Source organism: Anomaloglossus baeobatrachus, chromosome 6, assembly GCF_048569485.1.
Source record: "Anomaloglossus baeobatrachus isolate aAnoBae1 chromosome 6, aAnoBae1.hap1, whole genome shotgun sequence".
Lineage (NCBI taxonomy): Eukaryota > Metazoa > Chordata > Amphibia > Anura > Aromobatidae > Anomaloglossus > Anomaloglossus baeobatrachus.
Window position 1 is genome coordinate 16,471,156 of NC_134358.1, and position 16,125 is coordinate 16,487,280.

The window sequence follows — 16,125 nt, forward strand, 5'->3', positions numbered from 1 at the left end:
CTATGTTAGACAAACAGGACAAGAATTCAGAAGAAGGATTCAACAACATATTTCAACTATAAATACAGCCAAAGCAGACCTGGAAAAAGGCAAGACACTCTTCGGTGGCAACGTACTTCCTGGAGAAGCATAATGGAAGAGCATCCAACATCAAAATCCTTGGATTAGAGGGGATAAAAACTAATATCAGAGGGGGGAGCATTACCCTGGACTTACTTAGATGGGAGTCAGTATGGATCTACAATTTGAATAGCCTTGCCCCTATGGGACTAAACGAAGAATTATTATTTACAGGATTCTACAAGCAGAGATGACATCTTTTCCTTCCCGAGGCACCGTAGTCGACTATCTTTTGGTATCTGCCTATAGAAACCGTATGTGCCCGAAAATAGTACAAAACAGAGCACACGCTAATGTAGTCTGCTCTATACAGTCAATGGCCCTGTCAGCGCATGCGTCCGATACACGCTTTGTGGGGTGGGGCGGTTCGGACGGATGCCCCGAAAAGACCGCTGAATGCAAGTAAAAACGCAATGTGAAAGTAGCCTTATTTTTCTTCCTCATCCAACTTTAGTTAGAATGAACCTCCATTAATGTACCCAGGACAGCAAATGAGTGCACACAGATAGTGACCTCTGAGGATCCCAGGACTAAAGATTATGAGCTTTATATTAGATTAGAAGGAAAGAACACAGAAAAGGTGCAGGATGCTACAAAAGTGGGATAAGAAAGGACATTTTTTAGCAAAAAGCATGTAGCAATGTCTTTTTACAGTGGAAGTTACGAGTCTGTAAACTAGCGACTACTCAGTTATGAGAAAAAAAATGATTGCAAAGCATCTTCCCAAAAAGCAATAAAACATCAACAATCATTAACATTAATTATACACAGCAGTAACACTATATAACTGAAGGAGACAATCAGGACCTGAACACCACAGAAGTAACTTGAACTTACTACTAATATAAGTAGTAAGTAAACACTTTCTGATAAGGGGCAATGTGGTGTTAATGGAATCTGGACTTTGAACTCACACAATTAATTTACTGAAAACTTTAGGCAATTATTTGGACTAAAGTGAAATAAAATAAGTTTTCTGATATTTTGGATATGGACTGTATGGATTGTATTTCGAAGTGCTTGGTCCTTTTTTTTCAGACAGGTGTGTTTTATATGATAGTCATTGTAGATGTAATGAAACCTTCCAGATGTGGATGGCAATTTTATAAAATCATTTATCAGTGGAGGATAGAATTACAGAGAGCAAAGTGTCTGACTCTAGAATGCAGCTCTGAATTTTGGCTGTAAAATTGAGTATATCCAGAAGCCGCCATTTAGCTGAAACCTGAAGCAGGTGATGAAGCGATTAAGGCTCCCGTCACTCTACATAACTTGATTTTAAATAGAATCAATTGTTTAATGGACCGTGATTTTGAAAAAATATATGAAATTTAAAAAATCAAGGCTGCCAAGAAGATGAGGAACGATTTTACAGAATGATTTAACTTCTTCACAAATTGGATGTTCCTTACGTTCTGGCTGGGAAGGATGGGTGCGTCCTGGAAATCATAAGGCCACTGTAATCACATGATGGGGCCTGCTTTATCTAACAGACTACTCAGTTATGAGAAGAAAATGATTGGAAAGCGTCTTTCCAATTATTAACACTAATTATACACAGCAGTAACACTATATAACAATGGAAGGGGACAATTTGACGACCTGAACACCACAGAAGATGCTTGAATTACTACAGAAAGGTAAGTAGTAAGTAATTAAACTTTCTGATAAGAGGGCAATGTGGTAGTAATGGAAACTGCCCATTGAAACCACAATTAATTACACTTGCGTGGTATGCTTTACTAGCACCCGATTTGTGGCTGCAAAAATCTTCATCTTCATAGAAGATATTCCGTCTGGATAAAAAGATAACCAGCACAACGGCTTCTCTCCTGTGTGAATTCTCTGATCTGTTAACAACTGTAACCCCAGATGTTATTGAGAATATCATGAACAAATAGTCAATAGTGATGATCGAGCACTACCGGGCCAGGGTGTTTGTAATGAGCACAACTCAAGTAACCGAGTATAATGGAAGTCAAGGACTACTGGAGCATTTTTCTGGTAAATTTTCTGGAAAAATGCTCAATTTCCCCACTGACTTCCATTTTACTTTATACATGTATTCGAGTCACACAGATCCCAATATCCAACTGCTGGTTATGAGTACTGTGCACCCTGGCATGGAAGTGCTGGCCCATCCCTGATAGTTAAGTGTCATTCTATACTCTCAAAATCAAGTATTTGGATAAAATCTGAGATTCCAAGGTGTGATGGTTGAATATTGTAGATTGTGTACCATTTTGTGTGGGTTAATGTTTGGGCGTGGTTCACTGTCCATTCTTTGTTCCTTGTGTGCACATTGTCCCATTTGCAGGTTTAATTCCTCCTCTGCCAGGGGCGTGGCCTGTACCTCATTTAGAGAGGACGCAGCGTGGGTGAGCTCCTGCCTGGATCCTGAATTATCCTGTACACCGGCCTTGCTGAGCAGCACTACCGACACTGGAGGGCTGCAATAATACTTGTAACACCCGGGGAAGCGAGCACCGCCAGGATATGCCGACCCACAGCAGCAATAAAAAGGACAGAGACGCGCAGGAGCGCACCTCTGAAGAATCCAATATGGCGGCGCCGCCGGCGTCCACACCGTCCCGCGGTGGAGCAGTGGGAGTAGCGGGCAGGCTGGAGCGGTTTGTCAGAGTGGCCCCTGGCACAGAGCTTACTTCCAACGAGGCACCCGATGGCAGCGCTGAACGGGCCTTGGAGCAGGGAGATTACATACCTGACGGGGTGACTGTGAGTACCCTGGGCCCTGCATGTTCAGCAGCACAAGATATGCAGACACGGAGGCCTGCGCTGGCAGAGGGAGGAGGGGGAGGTATGGAGCAGACAACACCTATCCTCACTGAGTCCATACTGAGAGAAATTCTGGCAGCAATTAACTCTTGCAATACCACATTGGCCACCCTAAGCAGCCAGATGGGAACTGTCACCTCAGATATAGCCTGTATTAAACGTGAGCTGCAGGGGGTGACTGTCAGAATGGGGGAGCTGGAGGAACGAGTGAGTGCAACAGAGGATAAATTACCACCAATGTCACGAGAGCTGGGAAAGGCCACGCAAAATATCTCCACACTGCTAAACAAGGTGGATGATTTGGAGAACCGCTCCCGCAGAAGTAATTTGAGACTGGTGGGGGTCCTAGAGAGGATGGAAGGCAATGACCCATTGAATTTTTTTGAAAAATGGCTCAAAGATACCATAGGAAAAGATATACTGTCCCCTTTCTTCACCATTGAAAGGGCGCACAGGGTTCCTGCGCGTGCCCCCCAGCCGGGAGAACCCCCACGTCCTATTCTGATTAAACCACTGCACTATAAAGATAGGGACACTATCCTGCGCAGAGCCAGAGATATCAAAGAACTTGCAATTGATGAGAGGAAGATATCAATATTTCCTGATTTCTCTATGGAAGTGCAACGTAAAAGAGCACAATTTATTGAGATCAAAAAACACCTGCGCAACATACAAGTGCCATACTCCATGATGTACCCTGCTAAGCTGCGGATTGCTGCAAACGGAGAAACTAATGTTTTTTAAACAGCTGGCGCGGCGCTGTCTTGGCTGGATATCAACGAGAGGTCCCTGAGGAGGAAGAATACTTGAGATTCCCCTTTCTGCCGCCAGGTGTTGTTTTTGTTTGGGTCGCTATGCTGGTGAGCTTATTACAGTTAATTTCATCTAGGATCCAGGACGGGAGACGGCCGGTTCATTGTGGACACACGCTGCACTAGCGAGTTGTGGACCCCCCTCCCTGCGTGGACTTGGGGCATGTTTTTAGCCCTGATTCTTTCTATTTGGGAGAAATGTTTAAGATACACTTGTTTTTGAGGGCAGGGGCACTGCGCACTGGTGTGCAGAGCCCTATCTCTCTCCTTGTTTTTTTTGTTTACTGTTGTATGATGCAATCTGTGAAGCGTGGTGTGCCTCAGTCGTGTTGCTCAACCTAATGTTTTTGAGAATCGGTGGAGAATGCCTCTCTCCTCCAGGTATGAAGTATCCGCCCGGATCATATCTTAGTATACGCTTATGGCGACATCCTTAAATATTGTAGCGTGGAACGTTAGAGGGCTCGGAGATGCGAACAAAAGATGTGCTATATTTACTCACCTACAGAAACTTTTCCCGGCTATTTTATGTCTATTTGAGACCCATATGGTCAGGGATAATGTTCATTGGCTGAGGAGGGGATGGATGGCGCATGAATAATATTCTACATACTCGACCCATGCACGGGGTGTGAGTGTGTTGGTGCACAAATCCATCCCTTTCTCATGTACCAGATCAGTGATTGACCCTGGGGGCAGATTTGTCTGTTTGCTTTGCACGCTGTATGGTATACAATTTATTCTGGTCGCGATATATATCCCTCTACCATATTCAGTCGAACCGGTAAAAAGGATATTGTCTATTTTAGATTCCCTTCCATCAGCGCCGACGCTTCTGATAGGGGATTTTAATAATTATTTACATCCCTATCTAGATAAATTACACTCGGGAAACATATCGGAGAACGCCGCCCCAACTTCATTTGCTAGAATGCTCACAGAGCTGGGTTTGGTAGATCTTTGGCGTGCCCAACACCCCACAACCAAACAATTCTCCTGTTACTCTAGCTCCCACCACACCATGTCACGGATAGACCTGGCTATTGGGAACGCACTTATGGCCTCATATACACAAAAGGTGGCCTAGTGTATCTGATCACTCACCACTACATGTTACGCTTGCATGGGGAAACCCCCTCACCCTGCCCAGGCCTATTTGGAAACTTAATCCCTTCTGGATCCAGCTTGTAGGGGGATCTTTATATGATAACATTCTAGAATACTTTCATGTTAATGAGTGCTCTGCACCATCACATGTGGCGCCCCTGACTTGGTCAGGCACCACAGAGTATTGCACCCATGCGGGGACAATGCTTCCAGGTAATCTTTAAAGGCCAGGATGAGGTGCACACACACACAAACACATAGTGACCAGGTCTCCCACACCACTAGAAGGGACCCTTGGGTAACCAGTAGGGGTTAACTTTCAATTCCCAGCAAGGGGTGTGTTCAGAGGCTGGTTGCTAGGAAGCCGGACAGAGAGGAAGTGGAAGGAGTCGGGGGCTGGAGGTGGAAGTGTGTGGAAGGGAGCAGAGGGTCTCTCGTGTCAGCCAGGTCCTGAGGAGTGCAGTAGCTGAAAGCGGGGGAGAAAGGGTACCGTGGGTCGGCCTGAAAGACATCCAGAGAGAGGGGTGGCTGAGTACGGAGATCCTGGTATCCGAGCACGCAAGGGGAAACAGATCCCCAGTACAGGCAGCAAATCATCCAGAGCTGCTTAACCTACAGGTGGGGGGTACTTTATGCCCTCACCACTACTACACAGAGCTCGAGCCAAGCAGCAATCACCAGGCCCATAAGGGGACAGGGCCAGAAGCTATCCCACCAAGGCCACGCTGCCGGCAGACGGGCCAGAGAGAGGGGAGCAGGGTAGTAACAGCTTCCCTGGAGGAGTCCTACCACGCTTCAAGCAAGGGATCCTCCCAAACAAAAAGAGTGCAAGGAGGGCGAGCGGACAGCTACCCTCAGAACGGCCTCCTGGAATTCCTGGTTCCACCTGGTTATCACAGTGTCGCCTGGGCATCTCACCGTGACCTCTAAACAGTGAGTAAACACGTTAAAAGACTTCTTGGACTGTGTTTGAGTCATTCTGCGACCTGTGGTCCCACACACTTACACAGGGGCCTGGGGCTTGCCTCACTCTCAGGAGGCTATTACAACTGACTGCACCCACCATCAGCCCCAGGCATCCCTTAACCTGCAGTGGTGGTCCTCACTGACCGCAATTCTGAGAGTGGCGTCACGACAAATCCCAAAACGAAGGTTCCCTACCTGTGACCAGACCGTCTCATCCCGTGGAGTCCCTAAGGGTAATACACTGCTGCACCGCACCTGTAGGGCTTCACATATCTGGCGTCACGAACAGGATTCAGGACTAGACCTGTTCAGACAGGTGACCGTGCGCCTCAGAGGTCCGACCGCAAAAATTGAACCGCCGCCATATTGCCATCTTCAAAGGCGCGCGCTGCAGCCCGCGCGAGGGAGAAGAGCACCGCCCACGAAGAGGTATGGCCGCCCCAGAATCCCCACAATTCGGAGAGCGTTCTGACCCAGGAAGTGAAAAGGGAGCGCGCAGATTCTTGAAGAAAAATGGACGCTGCGGGAGGTAATGCCCCTGGTCAGGGCGACGCAGCCCAAGCGATGCCACCCCCCGTCGCGCTGGACGCAGCAGCGCCTGGTGCCGGTGCCGCGGTCGCAGCTGCGCCGGCCGAAATCTCCCCCATAATGCCAGTTTCCTTACTGTATGTCCCAGGAGCGCAATGGCTGCCCCAATACGCCGGTAAAACAGACACGCTGACCGGGTTTAAGAAGAAGATCAACACCCTGCTAGACATGCACGCGATGACTGGTAAGCAGAGGGCCGCTGTGGTGCTGGGACAATTGACTGAAGTAGCAGAATTGGAGGCTGAGTCCTGGACCAATGATGACCGGGGCTCTGTTGAGACCATCTTTGTCAAACTAGCAGCTGCTTTTGAACACCGCACAGAGGGAGAGCTGAGGACGGACTTCTATAACTGCCGTCAGAAGCCTCAAGATAGCATAAGAGACTATGCCCTCAGGCTGCAGGCTGCACTACGGGCTCTCAAGCTGGTGGACCCTGTCAGTGATCAGGAAGGAAACCGGATGATGAAGGAACAATTCTTGCGGGGCCTGCGCTCTCCTGAGGATGGGAAGCAGATGAAGCTGTGGTCCCTGGAACACCCTGACGTGGACTTTGCCATTCTGAAAGATAGGGCAGTAAAAGCACTCCAATCTCCTGTGGACACAGACCCCGTCGTACCAGCATGTCCTGCCAGTTCCACGGCTGCAGGAGCGGAATCCTCCTCGCAGGCCCTGATAACTGCAAAAGGACTCAACGCGCCAGCAGAGACCATAAATACACTATCCTCCCAGGTGCAACAGCTCACTAAGGACGTCGCACAAATCCTGAAAGCAATGCAGTTGCCCTCAGAAACCAAAGTCCCTCATCGGATCCTGCTAGCTGACAGCCCAGAGGACGTCCCTTGGATGCGGAGAAGAGGTCCTACAACCCGAGGCAGGAGCAGTGATCGCTATGACTCATCTGGACAACCCATCTGTCGTCGTTGCCAGGAGGCAGGTCACTATGCAAGGGCTTGCCCTTTAAACGAGCCAAACCTGGGGCCGAGGGCCAGTCCTCAGGATTAAGAAGATCAGGCCCAGGTCGCTGCCGTGATCAGTACGTGGGTGGACGTCCTGTCTTGTCCATCGTCCTGGATGGGATCCCTACCCCGGCATTATTGGACACCGGCTCTCAGGTAACCACGATCCCGTATGTCCTTTATCGTAGGTTTTGGTCGGACGACGATATCCGACCACCGGACCCCTCCCTCACCATCTATGCTGCCAACGGACAACCTATAGACCAGATTGGGGTCAAAGAGGTAACCATAAAGGTGGGAAGGCAGGAAATGAAGGGACAAGGACTGATTGTTGTGGACACTGATATTAGAGAAAGGAACCCGCAAATGATTTTAGGCACTAATGTCATAGAAAATTGCCTAGGGGAAGTGTTGTTGTTGCTTCACCAGATTGTTGAAGGTGCTGAGGGCGGGTCGCAAAGAGCCTTGCAAAAGGAGATCCGAATCATTCTGAGGAAGCAACAGGTAAAACAGACTGGCGGTGAGATTGGTAGTGTACGGGTGATGGATGCTAACCCCATTGTGATACCCCCACGGAGTGAAATGATGATGTGGTGTAGAGCAGCGGTAGGTCTCAGAGGACAGGACTACCAGGCTGTACTAGAGCCCACTCATTCAGACCACTGGCCCACGATTCTGACAGCCAGGGGGGTAGTTGATGTACACAAGGGACGAGTGCCTGGACGAGTGTTGAACTGTGGGGAGGAGGAAGCCAGACTACCAAGGTACGCTACCATAGCCAAACTGTTTACATGCACAAATGACGCTATAACACCTGTAGGTCCCCTGACCCAAGCTGACTCAAAAGAGGACGAGACCTCCCAAAAGCAGTTAGAGGACTGGTGCCAGAAACTCCACGTGGGGACTGACTCTACACCCGCCTACCAGAAACATGGGGTTTACAGGGTCGTGCAGGAATACGAGCAGGTCTTTAGTAAGAACCCACTAGACTTTGGTAGGATCAAAGGGGTGCAACATCACATACCCACAGGCAGTCATCCTCCCATTAAGGAAAGACATAGGCCTATTCCACCAGCCCACTACCAGCGCACGAAGGACATGCTGAAGGACATGAAGGAGGCAGGAGTCATAAGGGACAGTTGCAGCCCCTGGGCAGCCCCCCTGGTCCTGGTGAGGAAGAAGGATGGCACGATGAGGATGTGTGTGGATTACAGACGGATAAATCAGATAACACACAAGGATGCCTACCCTTTGCCAAGGATAGAGGAATCCCTCGCTGCCTTGAAGACCTCTAACTACTTTTCTACCCTAGATCTTACTAGTGGCTACTGGCAAGTATCTGTAGCAGAGGAAGATCGGGAGAAGACGGCCTTCACCACCCCAATGGGCCTCTGTGAGTTCAACAGCATGCCATTTGGACTCTGCAATGCCCCCGGGACCTTCCAGAGGCTTATGGAATGCTGCCTAGGGCACCTCAACTTTGAAACCGTCCTGCTATACCTGGATGATGTCATCGTGTACTCCAAGACCTACGAGGACCACCTGAAACACCTGGCTGAAGTCTTTGAAGCGCTATCCCGATATGGAATGAAGCTGAAACCATCCAAGTGCCATTTACTGAAGCCAAAGGTCCAGTACCTAGGTCACGTGGTCAGTGCAGAAGGAGTAGCACCGGACCCGGAAAAGGTCACAGTCATCCAGGAATGGCCCACACCTACTACCGTCCGGGAGGTACGTCAGTTCCTTGGCTTGGTAGGCTACTACAGAAGGTTCATCAAGGGCTACACGAAAATGGCAGCGCCTTTGCAAGAGCTCCTGGTAGGCCACCCAAAGAAGAAAGGAAAGATCTCCGGCCCGCCATTTCACTGGGGAGAAGCAGAAGAACACTCCTTCAGACAAATGAAAGGGGCCTTGACGGGTGAAGAGATCCTAGCCTACCCTGGCTACAGTCTACCATTCGTACTGTATACAGATGCCAGTAATGTGGGACTGGGAGCAGTGCTTTCACAGGTGCAGGAAGGCAAAGAGCGTGTGATTGCTTACGCCAGCAGGAAGCTCAGGCCTACTGAAAGAAACCCAGAAAATTATAGCTCATTTAAGCTAGAGTTCCTGGCCATGGTATGGGCTATCACAGAGCGGTTCAAGCACTACCTGGCAGTCACCAAATTCACTGTCTTCACGGACAACAACCCCCTGACCCACTTGGATACTGCTAAATTGGGTGCCATGGAGCAGCGTTGGGTAGCCCGACTGGCGAATTATGACTTTACTGTCAAGTATCGAGCTGGCCGCAAGAACGGCAACGCAGATGCTCTGTCCAGGATGCCTCACCTAGCAGACGAGGGTGAAGATGTAGATGATCTTGAAGAGATTGAGCTGCCAGCGTTCCATCGCCATGGAGCAAGACAGTGTCGGCAGTTGCGTGCCAACCGCCAAGAGGTGACCCTGAACCCACTACCTCACTACAACTGGAAGGAGACCCAGGAAAATGATCCAGCGGTCGGCTTGGTAAAGAAATTGATCAACCAGCCTGGCGCCAGCCTTGACAAAGGAGCCCCACCTGAGGCACAGTACCTATGGAAGGAGAGGGGTCGATTATTCATCTATCAAGACAAACTTTACAGGAGCATCATTGACCCGAGGACGCATGAGAAGGTGTGGCAAGTGATTGTACCACAGAAGGATACGAGGATGGTGCTAGAAGCCTATCACAATGGTGCAGGCCACTTTGGTTGGAAGAAACTGGAGGCCCTACTTAAAGTAAGATTCTACTGGGTGGGCATGAGATCTGCCCTAGAGAAGTGGTGTCGAAACTGCGGGCCCTGCAATCTTAGAAGAAAAGACCAACACAGCCAGAGAGCACCACTCCAGCCGATCCAAACTAAACGCCCCCTGGAGATCGTGGCCCTGGACCATGTAAAGTTGGCACCCAGCAGACAAGGCTACAACTACGCTCTCACTATGGTTGACCACTACTCCAGATTCCTGGTGGTAGTACCAGTCAAGGACTTGACCGGTCAGACTGCAGCCAAAGCTTTCCAGACACATTTCTGTCGACCACATGGCTATCCAGATCAAGTGCTCACTGACCAAGGACCAGCCTTTGAAGCTGAAGTGTTTAAGGAGTTTTGTAACCTTTACGGCTGCAAGAAGATCCGTACCACGCCTTACCATCCTCAGACCAATGGCATGTGTGAGAAGATGAACCACATCATTCTCGACCTTCTGAAGACTCTCCCACTAGAAGAACGAAGTCGGTGGCCGGAAAAACTGCCCGATCTAGTGGACATGTATAACAACATCCCTGTGAGTTCCACGAACTGCACACCGGCATACCTGATGAGGGCCAGACCAGGGAGATTGCCAGTAGATCTGGAAATGGGAGTCGAGACCCCTGAAGACCATCTACAAGGTGCTGATTGGGATTCCAACCGCCAAGCCCAATACAAGAAAGTACAAGAGTGTGTGGAGCGAAGCCTGACTCAGCAGCTTGAGAAACAAGAAAAGGCCTACAATCGAAAAGCACCTGCTGTTACGTTGATGCCAGGAGATATAGTTCAGGACAGCAGTATTGCGCAATAAGGTCACCATATGCGAGAAAAATTCTTTAAAATTTAACTTTTAATTAAATTATTCATAAAAATGAGGATAATCCTCACTGACAAACAAACAAACAATACAAGAATAGGTTTGGCCCCTCCTACTTTTCAAGAGTTCAATGCAAACCACAAGTAGACTATTACCGCTAATATAAAGTGGAACATTTTGCCCATGAATCAGGTGCTAGTTTCATAAAGTCCACTGATAAATAAAGAATTGGAATTATCTCACCAAATTCTGATATACCACATATTAAATTCGAATGGGTTCAGGCATCCTCCTGGCGGAACCTCATGATTATGAAATTGTACCTCCCAACGCGTTTCGTTAGAAAAGCAAACTCATCAGGGGAGCTTGTAATTGTGGCAATTACAACTCAGATCTCATAAAAAATGAGTCCAAAAAGTTCATCATATGCTGAAACAAAACATATATAGAGTAACAATAAGTATCAGCATATCAATGGTTAATCACACAATCATATGTGGAGAAACTCACCAAAGATCATAGACTCAAAACAGGAGTCATATGTGCGGTCAATCCAATTCAGGTCCCACAAGCCATGGACCTCACTTGCAATGGCATGCTGAAATACATTTATAGATAAACAGACATCAGCATGTCAGGAACGATTCATTCCATGACAGCATGCAGACAGAGCAGGGGGACTCACCACATGGCAGGAGCGGCCGTGCTTCTCGCTCTAACAAGAGAGCCACCGCAGAAAAAAAAAAATCCTTTTGAGGCTATACCAACGTTGAAGGGTTGTTTTAGATGTGACGGATGTATTGCCTGTAACTCCATCATAGTGGGAAACAAATTCCACAGTCAAGTGACCAAGAAAGAGTATGACATCCGGTCGTTTATTAATTGTAAAACACGAGGTGTGATATATAAGGCGACCTGTATATGCAATATGGAGTATGTAGGTAAAACTCGCAGGGAACTAAGACGACGGATAGGAGAACATCTGAGGGACATTAGACTTAATAATGATACATCATTGGCGAGGCACATTAATAAAGTACACAATGGAGACTCCACTGTTTTGAAATTTCAGGGTATCGATCACATCAGGCCTCCACCTAGAGGAGGGGACTGGGATAAGAGACTGTTGCAGCAAGAATCCAGATGGATTTTCTGGTTGAAAACACTTCATCCTAATGGTTTAAATGAAGAACTCTCTTTCGCACCCTTTATTTAGTGGTGTTGTAGGGTGAGCTTAGTTAGGAGGGTGAGACGTCGGCCGAGTGGGGGCGCCCACACATCGTTCTGTCTTACGGCGCCGACCCCCACGTGATAGGTAGGGCCATCCCTGAAATTTGGTTTAAGTAGGGTCAGGCTAATATCTATGTGGCGGTTTCTAATTCTATTTCTGATTGGTATTCTTAAAGGTTCCCCTGATGTACCTCATAGGTTTTGGAGGTTTGCTGTGATCGATATGGGCACAATTTATTGCTAGCTCTTCAGTAGGTTATTTTAATCTGACTATTAGTATGACATCGGAGCCCCTTTGCTATTTTGCCCTTTGAGTATAATATTGATTTTGAGCTTTTTTGAGGTCCCCATATTTCTGGGTGACATCCTTCTAAAGTGGGGCTTTTGTTCTCCACGGGCATGTCTTTGATTATTGTGGTGGTATGGCTGTGACCTTTTGAGTATGGTATGCAATCACCATTATACTGCTTGTGATATACACTGGTGAAACCGACTGTTCAAAATAAGCGGATATAAATCACTGAGTCATGAGCAGTCTGTTCTGTACAAACAATACCCTCCTAGTGATTACTTGTGAATGAATGCTGGAGGATTGGACGATTCTTTGAATCTGCATGCAAGACGGAATGATACTGTGTGCCTGCAGTTTAATATCGGGCTGTTTCCCTTGTTTGTGTGACGTTTTGTCACATGACTTGCTGAGGGGAGGTGCACATCACCACGGCTACAGTGTAAACATCATGACGTGGTGTGCTCCTCTGCGGTCATGTGACCGGAATGGGCGGAAACCACGTCACACGCTGGTGCAGGGTGGGAACATTTAAACCCTGACAGTCTGCGGTGGCTCTCTTGTTAGAGCGAGAAGCACGGCCGCTCCTGCCATGTGGTGAGTCCCCCTGCTCTGTCTGCATGCTGTCATGGAATGAATCGTTCCTGACATGCTGATGTCTGTTTATCTAGAAATGTATTTCAGCATGCCATTGCAAGTGAGGTCCATGGCTTGTGGGACCTGAATTGGATTGACCGCACATATGTCTCCTGTTTTGAGTCTATGATCTTTGGTGAGTTTCTCCACATATGATTGTGTGATTAACCATTGATATGCTGATACTTATTGTTACTCTATATATGTTTTGTTTCAGCATATGATGAACTTTTTGGACTCATTTTTTATGAGATCTGAGTTGTAATTGCCACAATTACAAGCTCCCCTGATGAGTTTGCTTTTCTAACGAAACGCGTTGGGAGGTACAATTTCATAATCATGAGGTTCCGCCAGGAGGATGCCTGAACCCATTCGAATTTAATATGTGGTATATCAGAATTTGGTGAGATAATTCCAATTCTTTATTTATCAGTGGACTTTATGAAACTAGCACCTGATTCATGGGCAAAAAGTTCCACTTTATATTAGCGGTAATAGTCTACTTGTGGTTTGCATTGAACTCTTGAAAAGTAGGAGGGGCCAAACCTATTCTTGTATTGTTTGTTTGTTTGTCAGTGAGGATTATCCTCATTTTTATGAATAATTTAATTAAAAGTTAAATTTTAAAGAATTTTTCTCGCATATGGTGACCCTATTGCGCAATACTGCTGTCCTGAACTGTTGATCTGTGTATTTAACCCAGTGGCTATTTAATACAGGAGATATAGTTCTCAAGAGAAAGAGAAGACATCATAAACTTGACAATCACTGGGAAGAAGAACCCTATACTGTGTTACCATCGACGCTTAGCAGTGAAAAGACATGCCTTATCAGCAAAGATGGAGGAAAAACAACAGCTGTCGTTTCTAGAGATCGCCTAAAGAAATGTCCTGAACAACTAAGAATCCCTGAAGAAATTCCCAACCCTTTGCCAGTTCAAGAACCAAAAGAAAAGATGATCCATACTGTACTTGGAGATTTTCCAGCGAGTTGGCCTCAATACAATGGAGCAGTAGTTATTCCAGTTATTACATTCCCTCAATCTAGAGAAGTAAGAGACCCAGAAGAACCTGTTCAGAGCCTGGAAGAGCCAAATGTAGCTGAAGTAGAAGACCATGCACTGGTATCAATACCTAGTACACCCATTATTCACACTGAGACACATACATCGGGTGGGAGGATACAACCTCAGACAGATGACAGCATAGTACTGCGTAGATCAACCCGCAGCAACTTTGGTCAGCTCCCATTACGCTATAGAGAAAGTACAGTTTAGTTCAAAGTGACGGTATGAAATGTAATGTTTAACCTGTTTACAGTTAAGTAACGTTTAAGTGAAATGTGCCCACAAGGACTATTGTGAGACCTCTTTAAAATGTTTTCTTTGCACTAGCTCATGTGCATTTTAAAAAAAAAAAAAAAATGGACCACCGGTTATGAACTGGCTTTAACCACAAACTCTTGCATTGTAAAAAAGTTACCTCCTTGGTACCAACCACAGAGTCTGCCTGTTGAGGGGCATGGCTCTGCACCAACAAGAGGGCACGCCTGTTTATGGGGCCTGCCCTCCAACACTCGGAAGCGGGTACGCCTGTTTATGGGGCCTACCTTACACCACTCTCCTCAGGAGAGGAAGATTGGAGGAAAGGTCTGGGGAATGTGATGGCCCAGCCCTGGTCACCAAAAGGACCGGCGACCTACCTCCTGGAGGTTTTTGGGGTGGGGTTCGGACATGTGGGTGGTTGGTGGTGGAATGGTACCTGGTATGTTTAAAAGTAAATAATTGCCCCTGTGTGGGAAAAGTTTGTATTTACCTTTTTCTCTTGTCTTTGCAGCCCGAGGACGTGCTGATGATAACTAAGGGGGAATGTGGCGCCCCTGACTTGGTCAGGCACCACAGAGTATTGCACCCATGCGGGGACAATGCTTCCAGGTAATCTCCAAAGGCCAGGATGAGGTGCACACACAAACACATAGTGACCAGGTCTCCCACACCACTAGAAGGGACCCTTGGGTAACCAGTAGGGGTTAACTTTCAATTCCCAGCAAGGGGTGTGTTCAGAGGCTGGTTGCTAGGAAGCCGGACAGAGAGGAAGTGGAAGGAGTCGGGGGCTGGAGGTGGAAGTGTGTGGAAGGGAGCAGAGGGTCTCTCGTGTCAGCCAGGTCCTGAGGAGTGCAGTAGCTGAAAGCGGGGGAGAAAGGGTACCGTGGGTCGGCCTGAAAGACATCCAGAGAGAGGGGTGGCTGAGTACGGAGATCCTGGTATCCGAGCACGCAAGGGGAAACAGATCCCCAGTACAGGCAGCAAATCATCCAGAGCTGCTTAACCTACAGGTGGGGGGTACTTTATGCCCTCACCACTACTACACAGAGCTCGAGCCAAGCAGCAATCACCAGGCCCATAAGGGGACAGGGCCAGAAGCTATCCCACCAAGGCCACGCTGCCGGCAGACGGGCCAGAGAGAGGGGAGCAGGGTAGTAACAGCTTCCCTGGAGGAGTCCTACCACGCTTCAAGCAAGGGATCCTCCCAAACAAAAAGAGTGCAAGGAGGGCGAGCGGACAGCTACCCTCAGAACGGCCTCCTGGAATTCCTGGTTCCACCTGGTTATCACAGTGTCGCCTGGGCATCTCACCGTGACCTCTAAACAGTGAGTAAACACGTTAAAAGACTTCTTGGACTGTGTTTGAGTCATTCTGCGACCTGTGGTCCCACACACTTACACAGGGGCCTGGGGCTTGCCTCACTCTCAGGAGGCTATTACAACTGACTGCACCCACCATCAGCCCCAGGCATCCCTTAACCTGCAGTGGTGGTCCTCACTGACCGCAATTCTGAGAGTGGCGTCACGACAAATCCCAAAACGAAGGTTCCCTACCTGTGACCAGACCGTCTCATCCCGTGGAGTCCCTAAGGGTAATACACTGCTGCACCGCACCTGTAGGGCTTCACACACACATAGTTTGGGACTCTATGAAAGCTGTGGTAAGGGGCATATATATTAGAGAAATATGCATACGCAAAAATCAAACCAAATG

At 47.9% G+C, this 16,125-nt stretch overlaps 2 long non-coding RNA genes across 2 annotated transcripts; one reads left to right on the top strand and one right to left on the bottom strand.

Moving 5' to 3' along the window:
• Positions 1-11,134: 11,134 nt before the first annotated feature.
• LOC142243866 (uncharacterized) lies at positions 11,135-11,658 on the bottom strand. Its single transcript, XR_012724404.1, has 3 exons — positions 11,619-11,658; positions 11,444-11,531; positions 11,135-11,362 (listed from the first exon to the last, which is right to left on the bottom strand). It is a non-coding gene; the product is annotated as an uncharacterized LOC142243866 (long non-coding RNA).
• Positions 11,659-12,973: 1,315 nt separating this feature from the next.
• On the top strand, positions 12,974-15,838 carry LOC142243867 (uncharacterized). Its single transcript, XR_012724405.1, has 3 exons — positions 12,974-13,049; positions 13,124-13,224; positions 13,306-15,838. It is a non-coding gene; the product is annotated as an uncharacterized LOC142243867 (long non-coding RNA).
• Positions 15,839-16,125: the final 287 nt, after the last annotated feature.